This window comes from Rhinatrema bivittatum, chromosome 2, assembly GCF_901001135.1.
Source record: "Rhinatrema bivittatum chromosome 2, aRhiBiv1.1, whole genome shotgun sequence".
NCBI classification, from domain to species: domain Eukaryota; kingdom Metazoa; phylum Chordata; class Amphibia; order Gymnophiona; family Rhinatrematidae; genus Rhinatrema; species Rhinatrema bivittatum.
The window spans coordinates 182,935,911-182,951,685 of record NC_042616.1 but is presented as its reverse complement, the minus strand read 5'-3'; the positions used below and the strand labels follow the sequence as shown (position 1 = coordinate 182,951,685).

Genomic DNA, 15,775 nt, shown 5'->3' with positions numbered 1-15,775 from the left:
TATCTTCCTACCCTAGCAACCAATGACAATGCAGCAATTCAAAATTGTTGCTATTTTCTTCGGCTGCTATTCCCCCTCCCCCCCCCCCCTCCCCCTATGGCTAATTCCTTTCTGCCTTACGCTCCCTGCCCCTTGCTCCCATGTTACACTGCGCAGCGCAAGACACGCTTGCGCTGCTTCCTATAATTCCTAGCATTCTATTTGTTTTCTTGGCCGCCTTTGCACACTGTGCAGAGGATTTCAACATATTATACATAATGATGCTTAGATCTTTTTCCTGGGTGGTGACTGCCAATATGGAATCCTGCATTGTATAGCTATAATTTGAGTTGCTCTTCCCTATATGCCTCACTTTGCACTTGTCCACTTGTCATTTGGATGCTCAGTCTCCCAGTCTTGCAAGGTCCTCTTGTAATCTCTCACAATCCTTTTGTGATTTTACAAATTTGAATAATTTTGTATCATCAGCAAATACGATCATGTCACCTGTTGTTTTCCATCTGTAGATCATTTATAAATATGTTAAAAAGCAACAGTCCCAGTAGATTCCTAGGGCACTCCACTATTCACCTTTCTCAATTGAGAAAACTGACCATTTATCCTTAGTCTCTGTTTTCTGTCTTTTAACCAGTTCTCAGTCCACAACAGAACATTGCCTCCTATCCCATGACTTTTTAATTTCCCCAAGACCTAACTGCAGTAACATTGTAGAGCAGTTGTTTCCCAGCTGGTGTGCCATGACTGAAGTGCAGGTGTGTCTCGAGAAGAGCCTGATAAGAAAACATTTTCTCTTTCCTTCCTGGCCTGCAGAATGTTTTTTTACCAGCAGAGGGGTCAGACAGCAATGCTAATTTGCCACCGTTGCTTCTATTTCCTCCTCTGTTGGCTTTTCTCTGCAATTGAAATTGCACAGGGCCCTGTAGACTTGTGAGACCTGCTCATCCAGTTTTGTTCTGCTTACAGAAGGAAGCCAGCAGAGGACATAGAAGGGAGGGGGGAATTAGGGACTGCTGAATGTGCCACAAGGTGTGGGGGGATAGGGAGGTATGGTAATGGCAGGGAGTAGGAGAGAGGAAAGGAGAGGGGAAGTGAAGATGCCAGAAATGTGGGAAGGAAGGGAAAGGGAGGTAATGATGCTAGGGGACAAAGGGAGAGAAGGTGAAAATACCAGGGGGATGGGGGATAGAGTGAGAGGTAAGAGAAGAAGGTGATGATGCCAGGGGAGAGGGAAGAGAAGATGATGATGATGCAATGGGGTGGAGGGAGAAGGAAGGGAAGAGAAGCTAGTAAAAATGCCAGGGGGTGGAGAGAAAGAGAAGAGTTGATTCCAGGGGGATGGAGGGAGAGGGGAAAGAAGAAAAGGTGAAGGTGACAGAGGTAGAGGGAGAGGAAAATGAGGGGGAGGATATCAAGGGGTGGGGGAGGATAAGGCGATGAGGCCAAAGGTTAGAGAAGGAAGGGTTGAAGGAAAAGCAAGTGAGGAGAAAGTGACAATGCCAGGGGAAAGGAAGATAAGTTCATGATGATGCCAGGGAGAGGGGAGGGAAGGAAAGGAAAGGTGGTGGTGATGGTGATGATGATGCTTGGAGGTGAGGAGAAAGGATGGAGGGTAAGTGAAGAGAAGGGAAGAAATTAAGTTGACTTAGAAAATAGCCACTGCTATTACTAGCAACAGTAGCATGGGATAGACTTAGATTTTGGGTAATTGCCAGGTTCCTATGGCCTGGATTGGCCTCTGTTGGAAACAGGATGCTGGGCTTGATGGACCCTTGGTCTGACCCAGTATGGCTTGTTCTTATGTTCTTAAAAGTGGGGAGGAAAGGTGATGGTGATGATGATGATGGTTGGGGAGGGAGAAGGAAAAGAAGGTGGAAAGGAGGAGGAAGGCAGATAATACCAGGGGAGAAGAAAGAGATGGTGATAATGATGCCAGGAAGTGGGGGGAGAAGAAAGGGAAGAGAAGATGATGGTGAAATGCTGGTGGTGGAGGGAAGTGGAGGAGGGGAAAGAAAAGGTGATGATGCCAGGGGTAGAGAGAAAGGGAAGGTGATGATGATGATGCCAAGGGGTGGGGGAGAGGGGTTGAGGAAGAGGGAAGGCATTGATGATGATAATACCAGGAGTAGATGAGAGGGAAGAGTAGGTGATGATACCAGGGGAGAGGGAAGAGGTGATGATGGTAGAAGGGAGAGGGAAAGGAGAAGGTGATGATGGTGCCAGAGGTAGAGGAAGAGGGAAGGGAAGAGACAGTGATGACTGTGCCAAGCGGTTGGAAGAAGGGAAAAGAAGGTGATGATGTTAAGGGTGGATGGAGAGGAAAGGGAATATGATGATGCCAGGAGGTTAGGATAAGAGAGAAGGTGATAATGATGCCAGGGGATAGGGGTAGAAGGAAGGGTAGAGAACAGAAGGTAATGATGATGACGGTCATGATGAAATAAACTCTACAAAGTGTGTCACAACACAAAAAAGGTTGAGAACTATAAGGGTGTTTCAAGGGATTCTCTGTGGAGACAGATCAGTTGGTGATGGTGAAGAAGCAGAAAGATAACAACAGCATAATAAGACTAAACTATCAGACTTGTGGAAATAGCCAAGGCTGTAGGAATGCTAAAGTATGTCAAAGATTACCATTAAGTTTCATTTCTGCCTTCTGGGCCCAACTTACAAGAAACCGTAGGACTTACAAAAATGAGTATTATTAGCATATATGAGATAAAGAGTATTAATCAGATAGAAAATGTTATGCTTACAAAGAAATAATCCATTGGGGTACAGGTTTAGGGGAAGTGATGTACATAAACTGTTGTACAGCTGAAGAGCTCTCAAGCTCTGCCTTTGTTTTACATTGTTACAGCAGATTCTCATTGCTCCTAAGATATCTTATTAATTAAGATTTTTCTCTTTGCAGACTGTCAGTATTAAGTGCTTATTCAGCAGTGGGCAAGGCCCACAACAGAACCACTGCTCTAAGCATCTGTGATAGGGCTATGACTGCAGATAGATTACTGTTATGAGAATACAGATAGCACTGCTCACCCCAACAGGTAAATATCACACACACTATATGGATAATCAAACAGACATATTACAGTTGGCCTTGGCTTTCCTCCCTCTCTCCTTTCCCATCAAGCCCAACTATTGCAGTGGCAATCCTCTGGCTTAGTGGCACAGATCATTATTCTCTCAGGTGTCCAGTGTGCTCTTAAGCCAGTGGAAAAATGTTATTCTTGAGTGATGGTTGGGATTCCCTCCCACCTTCCTGGGGAGGGCTGTGATCTCCACTTCCATTGAATCCCCAACACCTGCCAACCTGAGAGGGAGGAACAGGATCCATGAATCAAACCCAGGTTGCCTTCATAGCAGCAGGCAGTGCTTTGCTGGATCATTAAGCCAGCCTAGGTTTCCAATTTTTTGCAGAGCATGCATGTTTGAAAAATGAATGCACACGTACAGCATGTGATCCCTTCCCTAGTATCTGGGTGGAGTTTTGAGTCTGGAATTAGATTAGCTTTCTTTTCCCAGTTCCCTTTAGTTTGCAATAGTACAGGCCCAAAGACTTGGCTTTGGAGTTTCAGATTAAATATTTGTTTCCAACTCACATCCAGCAGTTAGTAAATTCTCCCTCTAGTTTTTCTGAGTTTGAAGGATTCCTTTGTCAATACCATCTGGTACCATAACTGGGAGGAGAGAGGAGGAACTGCACTACCACACTAGTGCTTACACAAAGCAAACACCTAAAAAGGTCCCCACAGGATTCAAAGGAGAGGAGAAAATTGGAGATTTCAGAATCAATCATTATATCTCAGGTACTGTGAAGGGGAACCCAAATTGGGATAGGAGGGCCCCATTGTTACAGTTTTACCCAGGGCAACTTCAAAATCCATCTCAAAGAGAAGGGAGGGATCCTGAGGGAGAGATTAAGGGGTCACAGATTTACTATTTGAAATTTGTTTATGGATATTATCTGAGAGATTTGTATTAAATGCCATACTTTTCATGTTTGAACTGATTGTTCAGTAAAGTTTATAATAGAACACTACTATAGTATCCAGCTTCTTTACTGACACTTAGCAGAAAGAGCTGGGCCCAATATTCAAAGATGTATGATTATCTAAGTGAACTGAATATTAATTATCGGTTAACTTAGAATGGATAAGTGCTAGTTAACTGGATAAGTTATATCTGGATAACATTAGACCTGCTATTGAGCTGGTGTAACATATTCAGTTAACTTAACCTTTTTTGAAAAGACTTCACTGGTTGCCAATTGATTCTAGGATACAGTTTAAGTTGTTAGTCTCAATGCACGGAGTAGTCTATGACTATTCACACAATTTTAAGAAGTAAGAATGTGCATTATGTGCCCAGTCGAGAATTGTGATCCTCTAGTCAGGGGTTTCTGGCAATTCCATCAGCATTGGAATATAAGATGCATAAAACAAGGACTAGGGCATTTTCCATTGCTACGCCAGATATGTGAAATAGGTTGGCAGTGGCAATCAGGGGTGAAGAGAGTATCTGAAATTTAAAAAACTATTGAAGAAACCCTAGCTGTAGTTACATGATGTTAGGTTCCATATTAGGAGCTACCACCCAGGAAAAAGATCTAGGCAACATAGTGAATAATACTTTGAAATCGTCGGCTCAGTGTGCTGCAGCAGTCAAAAAAGCAAACAGAATGTTAGGAATTATTAGGAAGGAAATGGGAATAAAACAGAAAATGTCATAATGCCTCTATATCGAATGGAGTAGAAGAAAGAAGAAAGACAAATATTAAACTATCCACTCCAAAGGAAAAATATGAAGGATAAGAGCAGTGAGACAGAAAAGAAAAAAAGACACCAGAGAAAGAAACAGGGGGTAGGGATAAAAAAAAGTAATAGAGAAAATTTGAGAATGAAAAAAAAAGGAAAGAGAAAACCAGAGATAGAAAAAAAAGAGGCACAGCCATAAAATCAGCTTCCAGAAACCAAAGTTTGGAAAACTATATAATTTTCAGAAAGAGAAAAAAAGTAGTATGGTCTGCTTGTAAGTCCCACTAAGAAAATATTTGTTTTGTTAAAAGCTGAATTATGTCTACACAGTCCGACGGAGCGCACTGTTAACCTGCGTTTGGATGCACGTTTTTGACATGCTAGCTTTACCCCTTATTCAGTAGGCGCTAATTTCTTTGCATGTTGCGGGCCATATTTGTCTTGGGGGGGGGGGGGGGGTGGACGTGCTAGCTTTACCCCTTAGGGGTAATAGCGCGTCGAAAACGCGCGTCCAACCCCCCCCGAGACTAATAGCGCCCGCAACATGCAAATGCATGTTGATGGCCCTATTAGTCATTCCCACACGATACAGTAAGTAAAATGTGTAGCCAAGCCGCACATTTTACTTTAAGAAATTAGCGCCTACCCAAAGGTAGGTGTTAATTTCTGCCGGCACTGGGGAAGTGCACAGAAAAGCAGTAAAAACTGCTTTTCTGTGCACCCTCTGACTTAATATCATGGCGATATTAATATCATGGCGATATTAAGTCGGAGGTCCCAAAAGTTAAAAAAAGTTAAAAATTAAAAAAAATTAAAAATGTAAAATCAGCCCACGGCTCGCGGGTTGAAAACCGGATGCTCAATTTTGCCGGCGTCCGGTTTCCGAACCTGTGGCTGTCAGCGGGCTTGAGAACAGACACCGGCAAAATTGAGCATCAGCTGACAAACCCACTGACAGCCGCCGCTCCTGTCCATGGTATGGGGGGACTGGGGTGAAATAAGCCCACCTCTATGCAAAATATTAGACCGCCCCTACACATAACCACAGATAAGTTACATTAGAAAACTGTTGGAAGCACAAGGTCATGCAGCCACCAGTGCCTGAAGGAATCTTCACCAGATCTCTTATAACAGAGATTGGCAAACTATGGTTCACAGGATGCTTCTGTATGTTCTGGACCATCTTCCTGGAAATAATGTTGCCATCACAGGCTGGATGAACTGTCATCCCCTCCCCTCCAACTTCTTCAGTCCCATAAAAATCCAAGAAGGACCTCCCCCCCCCCCCCAGTTGGGAAAACAAATATCCCAGATTTGCCCCTCAAAAATATGGAAACCTGAATTATGTCTTGCCAGCACAGTATTTGCACCAGAAGAATTACTGGTCCTGGGGGTTTCAGAAGCGGAGCTCTGATTGCAACCTTCCGATCCGCGTGCGCCGCGTCGCACGGCCCCGCCCCCCCTGCCCCATCTTTCCCTCAGCAGCGCGAGGGGCGCCTCCAGGCCTTCGCGTTCTTGTCACTGTGACGTCAGCAGCGAGGCGTGCGGCGCTCTTGGAAGGGTTTCCGTCCGGTGGCTGGAAGCGGAGGCGGGAGCTCCATGGAAGCGTGCGCCTGACGGGTCGAAGCGGAGCGTGAACCGCAGGTGAGAGCGCTGGCGTCGCAGAGATCCCGACGGGAGCGCGCTGCTCCCGGGACACAATCGGGGGTGGGCAGAAGAGCTGTGTGCAGGGCCATGGCGGGGGCGGGAGCTAGAGCTGGAGGCACCTCCTCCGCTCTCGCTCGCTCGGGTGGCGTTGATGGGTGTGAAGTCAGGCTCGGGCTTGCTGTCAAATGTCTGAGCTTTGTTTTACCGAATGGAACCTGTCACTCGCAGTTTAAATGGTTCGTTACTTTTGGTGTAGAGGATGTGTAAACAAAATGCATTCTTATTTATTTAATTCAGGGAGAGAGGGAGGTGGCAGAAGGATGGGGTACTTGGGGTTTTGACCTGTTCCGATAGTCCTATACAGTATTTCTAGCTTTGAAAGTAGCCTTGATGAGAACTGGGGGATTCTTATCTCTAAAACCTTAAGGACACTTGTATATTTCTGGCAATAAAACATATGTTGGTTAATAAAATTGCTTGTGTTGGGAGACGAGATCCGGAAAAATGTTTTGCTCTCTTCCTGCGTAGTCGGCACCTACTGTTAGCTTGAGGTTTGGATCCGTGTAATTCTGATATTTTAATATACATGTGTAAAGCTGCTTTGATTCAATTTCCGAGTTCTTCGCGAAAGTTTTCCGGAACAGTGTCTGTCCAGTGACAAGTGCGAGAGATCCACGTCTACACTACCTTTCTCGCCCTTTACTTTGAAAGTATTGCCTAAGGCTGAGGGGTGGGGATGGGTGAGAAGGTTCCTCCTGCAACAGGCTTTCATAGCCTACTGGTTTTAAAAAATTAATTTCAGTTTAAACAATTAGTGCTATCCCGCATTTTTTTGGTTCAAGGTTATATTATATTTCTTGGGAGCTGTTAATGTTTTGAAAGGCTTTAATTTTGCAAAGTTCCTTTTTGGGTCCAGATCATGGCTTCAAGTACATTGCCTAAAGGAGATTCCAGTTTGGTGATTCATCAAAGCATTAAAAAGAGTGGAACAGGACCGGCTGAAATGGCTGCCTAGAAGGACTCTGAGGTCTCCTTAGTCTATCATGAATGAGCTTTTGCTGGTGTTATAGGGTAATTCTGCAATATCTGAATTAAAATTCTATGTGTTGGAGTTAGAAGGGCAGTCTGGGATCCAAACTAAAGTGGAGGACCCTTTGACAAGAAACAAATACTAATTCAGAATCTATCGCTGATGTGCAACAGAAAATTGAACAAGATTGCAATATTGGAGAGGAGCCTGGAAGTTCTAAATAACAAGAGTTGAGTAATAGCATTCATGATGTGGGGGTCCCTGGAAGCACTGAAGGATCTGCTCCAATAGGATTTACGCAGTCTTTTTTTTTTGGTGAAGTTATTGGACTTATACTGTATTTTGACATGCTGTTGGAAATTGGAAGGGCTTACTGAGCCTTGTCCTTTAGAATTCCTGCAGCAAAACATCAATACACCTCTTAATAGGAAAAGAGAACAAGCAAGGCTGCTATAGTGTTTCTGTGCAGGAATCTAGCAGAATACCTTACACATACAAAATGCAGCCTGATCCTCATCAAATACAGAATAAAGAGACCATAAAATATAAACAGAAATATGCAAACTGAAGTGGAAACCACAACAAGCCAGATTGTATGCAGTGTAACAATGAGAAAAATAGAACCATTATGATTCCTCATGAAACATCAAACAAGATCAAGAAAAACAATCAATAATGGTAAAACTATACTAATAAGAATATTTCAAAAACAGCTGATGAATAGAATAGTATCTAGTAATTAAAACCTTATAAAAATTATTTAAAATTTCCCAAACACTAATACAATATTTGAAAACAGCAGACATCAAATCCAACCCAATAATTAAAACTAATATGGATAAAAATTCCCCTGCGAATTCTCTCAGATCTTGCTAAAGAAATTACATGCTAGTAGTCCCCAGCAATCTTGCTCACTCTGCCCTCTCAGACCCCAGCAGCCTTGCTCCCCAGCTCCCAGTCCCACAGTCATAATGGTAAAAAATACTAAAAAAAACCCAATATTTCAAAACAGATGTCGAACAGAACATATAATTAAGAAGAATGATTAAAAAAATCCCCTTAAACGTTTCCCAAAAATCAATTAAATATTTCAAAATAGCAGACATATCAAAACTAATATGGATAAAAAATTTCCTTCCCCTCCATACTTGGCAACGAACGTTTGATTTCCAGCCACCGTGAGATTGTCATGGATTAATGGAGAGGAGGTAATAGGAATGGATGAAGGGAACACACAAACTTTCTTCTCACTCACACATGCACACACACACCCTCTTGTTTTCTTACTCCCCCTTTCCTTTCCTCTCTTCCACCTCTGTCACTCCGCCCCCTTCCCTCCCAGTCACTCACCCTCTTCCCTTCTCCTCCCCTCCATCTCAGTTACTCACCCCTTCCATCTTTCCCTCCCCTCCCCTCTGTCACTCACCACCCTCACCCTCTTCCTTTTCTTTCCCTCACTCATACTCCATTCCTTCCCTCTCAGTCTCAACTAGGGTTGCTAACTCAAGATTTTCTCTGGACTGTACGGAATTTAGGAGGAGTGTCCAGAAGGCAGAAAGAGGGGTAAAAATTCTGTAGGATAGATTATGACTGGTGATTAACAGATTTAACTGATCACTTTTGACACAAATTCAATAGATTTTAAGGGAGCAGAAGCTTATACTTTTTATGAGGTAGCCAGTTTTATTTTAGCATCATAAGTATACAAGATTTAATATGGTTATACAGTCTCATTTTTAAGTTTCTGAGTTTTACAGAGCAGAGCACTGTTACGAAAAATGAGCATAAACTCATGCGTTCTCTCCAAGTAAATCTGCACGTGACAAATATGCATAGCCAAACTAATTACCCAGTTGAAAGATTAATTAAGTTAGTTTCTCCCCCTTAGCCATTGGTGGTTCACACTCCTGCAGAGATCCTGGACCTGTCTCCCGGCCCGGCTCAGGGGAATCCAGCAACACCCTGGCAGGCAAATGACAGATTATCACAATCTCAAGGAAAATAGAACCCAGAGTTCACAGATGTTTCTGTGAGGTGTATTGGTAGGAACAGGGTAAAGAAGGATTTGGCTGACCAAGGTTCTGGCAGGGATACACTTGGCAAGTATGGCAAGGCAGCTGTTCCAAGGTTAATGGAGCAGGCTGTGCTGATCAAGAAACTCACAGGCCAATGCAATAAGAGGTGTGGGAGAGCCTCCCTAGCACCTCCTTATTAGCAGACGTGGCGGCTCTCAGGTCCGACAACAGATGCTCAATTTTACCGGCATCTGTTTTCGAACCCGCTGACAGCCACGGGTTCGGAAAACGGACGCTGTCAAAATTGAGCGTCCGTTTTCGAACCAACCAACCAGCGGGCAGATTTATTTATTTATTTATTTTTTTGGTGCCTCCGATTTAATATCGCTATGATATTAAGTCGGAGGATGTACAGATAAGCAGTTTTTTCTGCACCCTTTTCCAGTGCTTTCAGTGTTAATGCCTGCCCAAGGGCAGGCGTTAATTTCTGAGAATAAAATGTGCGGCTTGGCTGCACATTTTACCTTTGGTATTCCGGACGACCAACTAATAGGCTCATCAACATGCATTTGCATGTGATGAGTGCTATTAGTTTCGGGGGGGGGGGGGGGGGGTTGGGGGTTGGCCGCATGTTTTCCACGTGCGTTTTCCACGCGCTATTACCCCTACAGTATAAGGGGGTAATAATAGCATGTCTAAAACGCGTGGCCAGACGGGGGGCTAAATGGTGCGCTCAAGTGAGCGCACTGTTCTGTATTGGCCTTTCACTCGTAAGCTTGTTAGTTCACAGGTATAGCGAACTGCAAGTTAAATTTCTGGGAGAGAAAATCCCCAGTCTGTGTAGTCCAAAGTCCTTTTCTCCGTTCAGAACTTCATTGTATATTCAGTTTATAGGATCCAACATTGATCTTGATTGTATGTCGCCGCCATCTCTAGACAAAAGATTGGTGGTTACTGATGTCGCTTGAGTCTAGATGTATGTGAATATTTTCACTGTTAGAAATGAGGTTCATCAGCACACATTTGCTGAACAAAACCCGTTTCATAGCTAGATACAAAGTTTTCTCAAGGACATGCTCAGCAGTTTGTGTGTCCAAGGTGTACTGGCACATGGGGAAATGTAGATAGAGGTCTAATTTTGCTGTTTTTCTCCTCTGTGTGAATTACAGTCCCATATGAAGTTGCCAAAATTATCATATGGCTGAAGAATCCATTTGCACTTTGATTTAGTCTGAATGCACGACTGCAAGCTCTGATTCATTTATGCACCTCCTTGTTTCAGATGGCTGACTTATACCCTACTGTTTAAATTTGAAGCTATTCAAGCTGGTTGTGTGGCTACCCCTTCCAGAACCCAGGTTCTCTCCTTGTTTTTCTTGGCTGGCTGTGGGCATCTTAGAGCAGCCTACTACCACATGTCTGAGAGTCTGAAACTAAAGCAAATAAATCTGATAGCTGCATGGTTCACACTGTGCAGGTTTCCCACTTTCATTCATGATGAGGCTGCCAGAATCGATTGCTTCGTTTTCAGATTTCCAGGCATAAGGCTTCTACCTGATCCTACCCATGCATGCGGTGTCTCTCTCCCACCTGCTGGAAGGTAGGGAGTTTGAGGAGGAAAAAAATTGCTTGAAGAAGTCTGCTTCCAGCCCTGCAGACTTTACTGCTCCTCCTCCTCGTCTCTGAATGGCTGCTGTAATCTGTGGTGTGAGGTGACTGCTTGCCTTTTTCATTTTGTTCCCTCTCTGTTGCTTCTCTGTTTAATCCTGCCGTCCACTGCCAGGCTCAGGCAGCCCCAGCAAACCAAGCTTAGTCCCACAAGCCCTCACCCTAGTAAACTTGCCAGATTCAGAAAACTAGCTAGATTGCCCAATTAGCCCAGCTTGTAAGGGGCATCAGAAGACAAGGACAGGCACCTACATCTCCCAGCAATTGGCTTCACCCCTTCACACACCAGCATGGCACACCCAAGGTGGAGTCTGTCCAGAGGGTGACTACTAAAATGGTCAGTGGTCTTCGTTCTAAAGCATATGGGGATAAAATTAAAGATCTAAACATGTATACTCTAGAGTAAAGGAGAGATATGATAGAGACATTCAAATATCTCAAAGTTTCCATGCGCAGGAGGTGAGCCTTTTTCAATGGAAAGGAGGCTGTAGATGAGGTTGAAAGGGGGTAGACTCAGGAGTAATCATAGGAAATATTTCTTTACAGAGAAGATGGTAGATGCGCAGACCAGTCTCCCAGTGGAAGTGGTGGAGGCAAAAACAGTGTCTGAATTCAAGAAAGCATTGGATAAATACAGGGCATCTCTAAGGAAGTGATGAGAATTATAATGCTAAATAACTGTATGAATAAGCAGACTAGATGGACCATAAGTTATTTTTCCACCGTTATGTTTCTATATGTTCTATATGTTCTGGGGATGCATGAGAAAGTCTAGAGAAGTCAACTCCACAGTACTGATGATCCTAAAGAATTTTTAAAAGCCCTCAAGACCTTGGTTTTTTTTTTGTTTTTTTTTACTAGTACCTTCAAACCACCAGACCATTATGATTGTTGAGCTGCTGCACAGTACGTTCCTGATTTCCTCTTATGCTTTTTAGCTCCTTGTCCTTGATCACTGCTCCTCCTGCTTCAGCATTACCCATATGTCGGTCTTTTTTGATGTTCTATGTAAAGTTTAATGGCTGATTTTATGTATATTTTTATGTGCCCCACCCTGAATTTTGGAGGGAGCAGATTATAAATGATTTTAAATAAATAAAGGTTAGCCATAAAACCTATGTCTCCTGGCTTTATTGTAGCCTACTATAAAGCCTTTATGAATTAAGGATGTTTATCAAGGGTTTCTGGATGCTGGTAATGCAGATGGTTAATTTGTAGAGGTTAGAATTGTTGTATTGGAAAAACCTGGTTAAGGGTCTGTATGTACATAATTATCACGCCATCTCTCTTATTAATGTTGATTGTCAGATGTATGCAAAATTGCTGCCCTCTAGACTTCATAAAATTATTGACTATTATTCATAATGATCAGATGGATTTTTTTTGGCTAATAGGATGAAATCAGATAATGGAACTCTATTTTGTAATATATTGACTATGGTAAATTCTCAGAATCTTCCTGTGATTGCTTTATCGATTAATGCTAAAAAGGCTTTCGATCGAGTTGAGTGAAACTATCTCTTTTTTGGATTTTGACTTGGTTTGGTTTTGGCACTATTTTTGTTAATATAATAAAACTTTTATGTACCTCTCCTAAGGCTTGGCTGTAGGTTATTAATACTAGCTCTGATGTGATCAGGGCGTGTGGTGCACCAGAAAATGCGCTGCTGACATGTGACCAAAAAAACAAGACTTTTGAGATCCTCCAACACAATTATATCTAACTGTTTAGCAGGCTTTAAATCTCAGCTTTAACCCATTTTATCTTTATCTCTTTTACACTGTTCTTACTTTAAATCCAGTGTTAGATTACAATGATTTTATAATGAAAAGAAATCAAGTACTGTGTCTTACTTAGGCCACTGCCCAGTATCTACTAGCAAACACAATAAAGCCAATTTCTCGTAATTGAATCATCTTAGCTTCAAGTCTTCTATCCTCATTCCAGGTATTAAAGCTTTTATATATTTTTTTTTTCTTGTAAGTAAAAACAGTTCAATACAGGTAAAAATGGAATGCTTATTCCACATCAAAGTCACAAATTTCCAAAAGGGAGTAAATCAGCAGGTTGGAGAAAAGGTCCCCTATTAATAGCAATTTCACTCTCCTATCCTCCCAGGCCCCAACAGTCTTCCTCCCCAGACTCTCTCCCCTCCAGCAGACTCATGTCCAGTGCAATATGTTATGGCCGCGGCGGACTGCGGCCGGGAGCAGCTACTCACCAGAGACATCGGGGGAACCCGGAGGCTCCTGCAGGAGCAGGGAGCCTCCTCCGACGATCTTCTCGCGGCCTTGGCCGCTGTCCTGGCCAGCCGCTGAGCCCAGCAGGGCTGCGATGACTCCTTCCCCCCTTCCTGGCTTCTTAGAGCCGCGCGCGGCTGAAGAATAGATTTAAAGGGGCCACGACAGGAAATGTCGTGGCTCCCTTCTGATGCTGCTTCCTCTTCCAGGGGTTTAAAGGCAAGGTCTGCCTCTCAGACCTTGCCTTGGTATTGAGGTTCCTGCCTGCGTGTGTTCCTGGCTCTTGGTTCCTGGTTCTTCATCCCGCTCTTCTTCCCCTGCTCCGTGGATTGATTCTTGGCTTCTGACCTCTGGACTGGTGGACGTGTCTTCTCCTGGCTTGATCCTGGTATGGCGTTGGACCTTTCTCCTGGCTTGATCCTGGTACGGCGTTGGACCCTTCTCCTGGCTTGACCCCGGTACGGCTCTGGACCCTTCTTCGGCTTTGACCCTGGACTGGACTCAGACCCCGCTGGTATATTGATTCTCGGACTGGCTTTGGACTCTTCCTCGACTCCGTTCTCAGACTGTCGCGACCTGCTGGAGATGCCAGCCGTCTGGAACCCACGACCTGCAGGAGGCGCCTGCATCCAGACGACCTACAGTCTTCAGAGGAGTCACCTAAGTCTCAGCGGCCGGACCCCTACAGGCTTCACCTGGGGGGGTCGCGTGCTTCCAGGGTGAAGTCTTCTAGCAAGCTTCCAAAGTCCAAGAGGCCTCGCCCTTCGATAGCCATCTACCTCGAAACAAGGGTCCACTAACATAACACAATAATGCAAAAACAGAAACATCGCCATTCCTCATTAAACAAAATTAAGAAATATAAATCAATCATAATAGAAAACCATACTAATAAAAAAACACATTTCAAAAAAGATAACAAACAGAGCATCTAATAAATAATAAGGATAAAAACAACTTTAAACATTTCCCAGATATCAATAAAATATTTCAGAACAGCAGACATACCTAATAACACCCAATAATCAAAATTAATAAGGAAAAAACATTTTCCCCTCTCCATACCTGGGAACTTTTTATTCCAGTCATCAAGATTGTCCTTGATTAGTGGAGAGGAGGTGGGGGTGCAGAAGAGGGAACATACACATTTTCTCCTCTCTCTGTCTCATATACACACACGTTCATTCACACACATGCACCCTTCTACCTTCTCACTCCCCTTTCTCCCCCTTTCACTGTTATCAGTCATTCACCCCTCCCCTCTTAGTCACTCAACCCCGTTTCCCTCACTCTCACTTCCCTCCCTTCTGTCACTCACCCCATCCTTCTCATTCACCCCTTCCAATCCCTCACTATCATCTCCTTTTCTTCCTGTTAATTCTCTCATATCCTTTCCCTTCCTCCTGTCATATTACCCACCATATGGCTCACCCCTCCTCCCTCCAGATGGTCCTCGTTTTCTTCTTTCTCATTGACCAGGTGCAGGAAGCCCACCAGCAGGTCCTCATTTGGCCCACTGCTAGCTCCCTCTCTGAGAACACATGCACCCTCTCTCTTAAACTCACACATGCTCTCACAGTTCACACACATTCACACAAGCTCCCTTTCTCTGATTCACACGCCCACTCTCGACTGTAAGCAAGTTTAGGGGTGCAGGGACCTGTCTCCTACAGGACACTTTCAGTTCCCCTCCCACTTCACCTCACGATCCTACGTTCAGGAAGAAACGTGTTCTCCACAGAATTAGACTTTTATTTATCAGATTGGGTAGGATTAGTATTTAGAAGATAACAACAATACATGTCTGTAACATCCTGGCTACTAAGCACCAGTTTACCCTAAAGAAGGTTCTGTGCTATGGGTGGTTTCAAATGTGCCATAAACCTTAGTCTGACAAATATATTAATACTTATGGCTAACTTACTTACCCCTGGTTCCACCTTCAGGCGATTTCCCTCTGTTCACCTCTGAAGCAGGCTCTGTCTGGAGATCTGAAGAACAGTCTGGGAAGGAGACTTGCTTCTGGGTCTGGTACTGGCAGAGCTGCTGGGCTGCTCTTGGCTCCTCACCACCTCAGACTCACACCACTGTCTGACTGGTCTCCTGGCCATGCCTAGTCTTCTCCCTCCTTGATAGCAGGGGCTGCTGGGGCTGCTTTGGGTCTGCTCCCTTTTCCTTATTTGCCCCCCATCTTATACTTTCCAGCTGATAAATATGCATAAGCTTGTGCATAATCATGTAGTGGGTGGAGGGTCTTTTCCCTCCTCCCCTTTTCTTTGGGGATGGGATCCTGAAATGTCTGGACCAAGGCTGTATGCCAACGTCTGTGTTTTTTGTTTCAGAATGCTCCCCCTTCATCCAAGGGTTGGGGGTCCCTTTGACCTCTGGACTTTTCTTGGCCACTCTGTGAATTCTGC

At 44.0% G+C, this 15,775-nt stretch overlaps 1 protein-coding gene across 4 annotated transcripts in view; it reads left to right on the top strand.

Moving 5' to 3' along the window:
- Positions 1-6,252: 6,252 nt before the first annotated feature.
- ICA1 (islet cell autoantigen 1) overlaps positions 6,253-15,775 on the top strand; it is a 294,496-nt gene continuing 284,973 nt past the window's right edge. For 2 of the 4 annotated variants that reach the window (XM_029588952.1, XM_029588958.1), the window contains exon 1: positions 6,253-6,401. The gene's annotated coding sequence lies outside the window, so the exon portion shown is untranslated. Of the gene's footprint in view, positions 6,402-6,545; positions 6,641-15,775 lie in introns of those variants that run through there. The other 2 variants (XM_029588957.1, XM_029588956.1) reach the window with 2 other exon arrangements.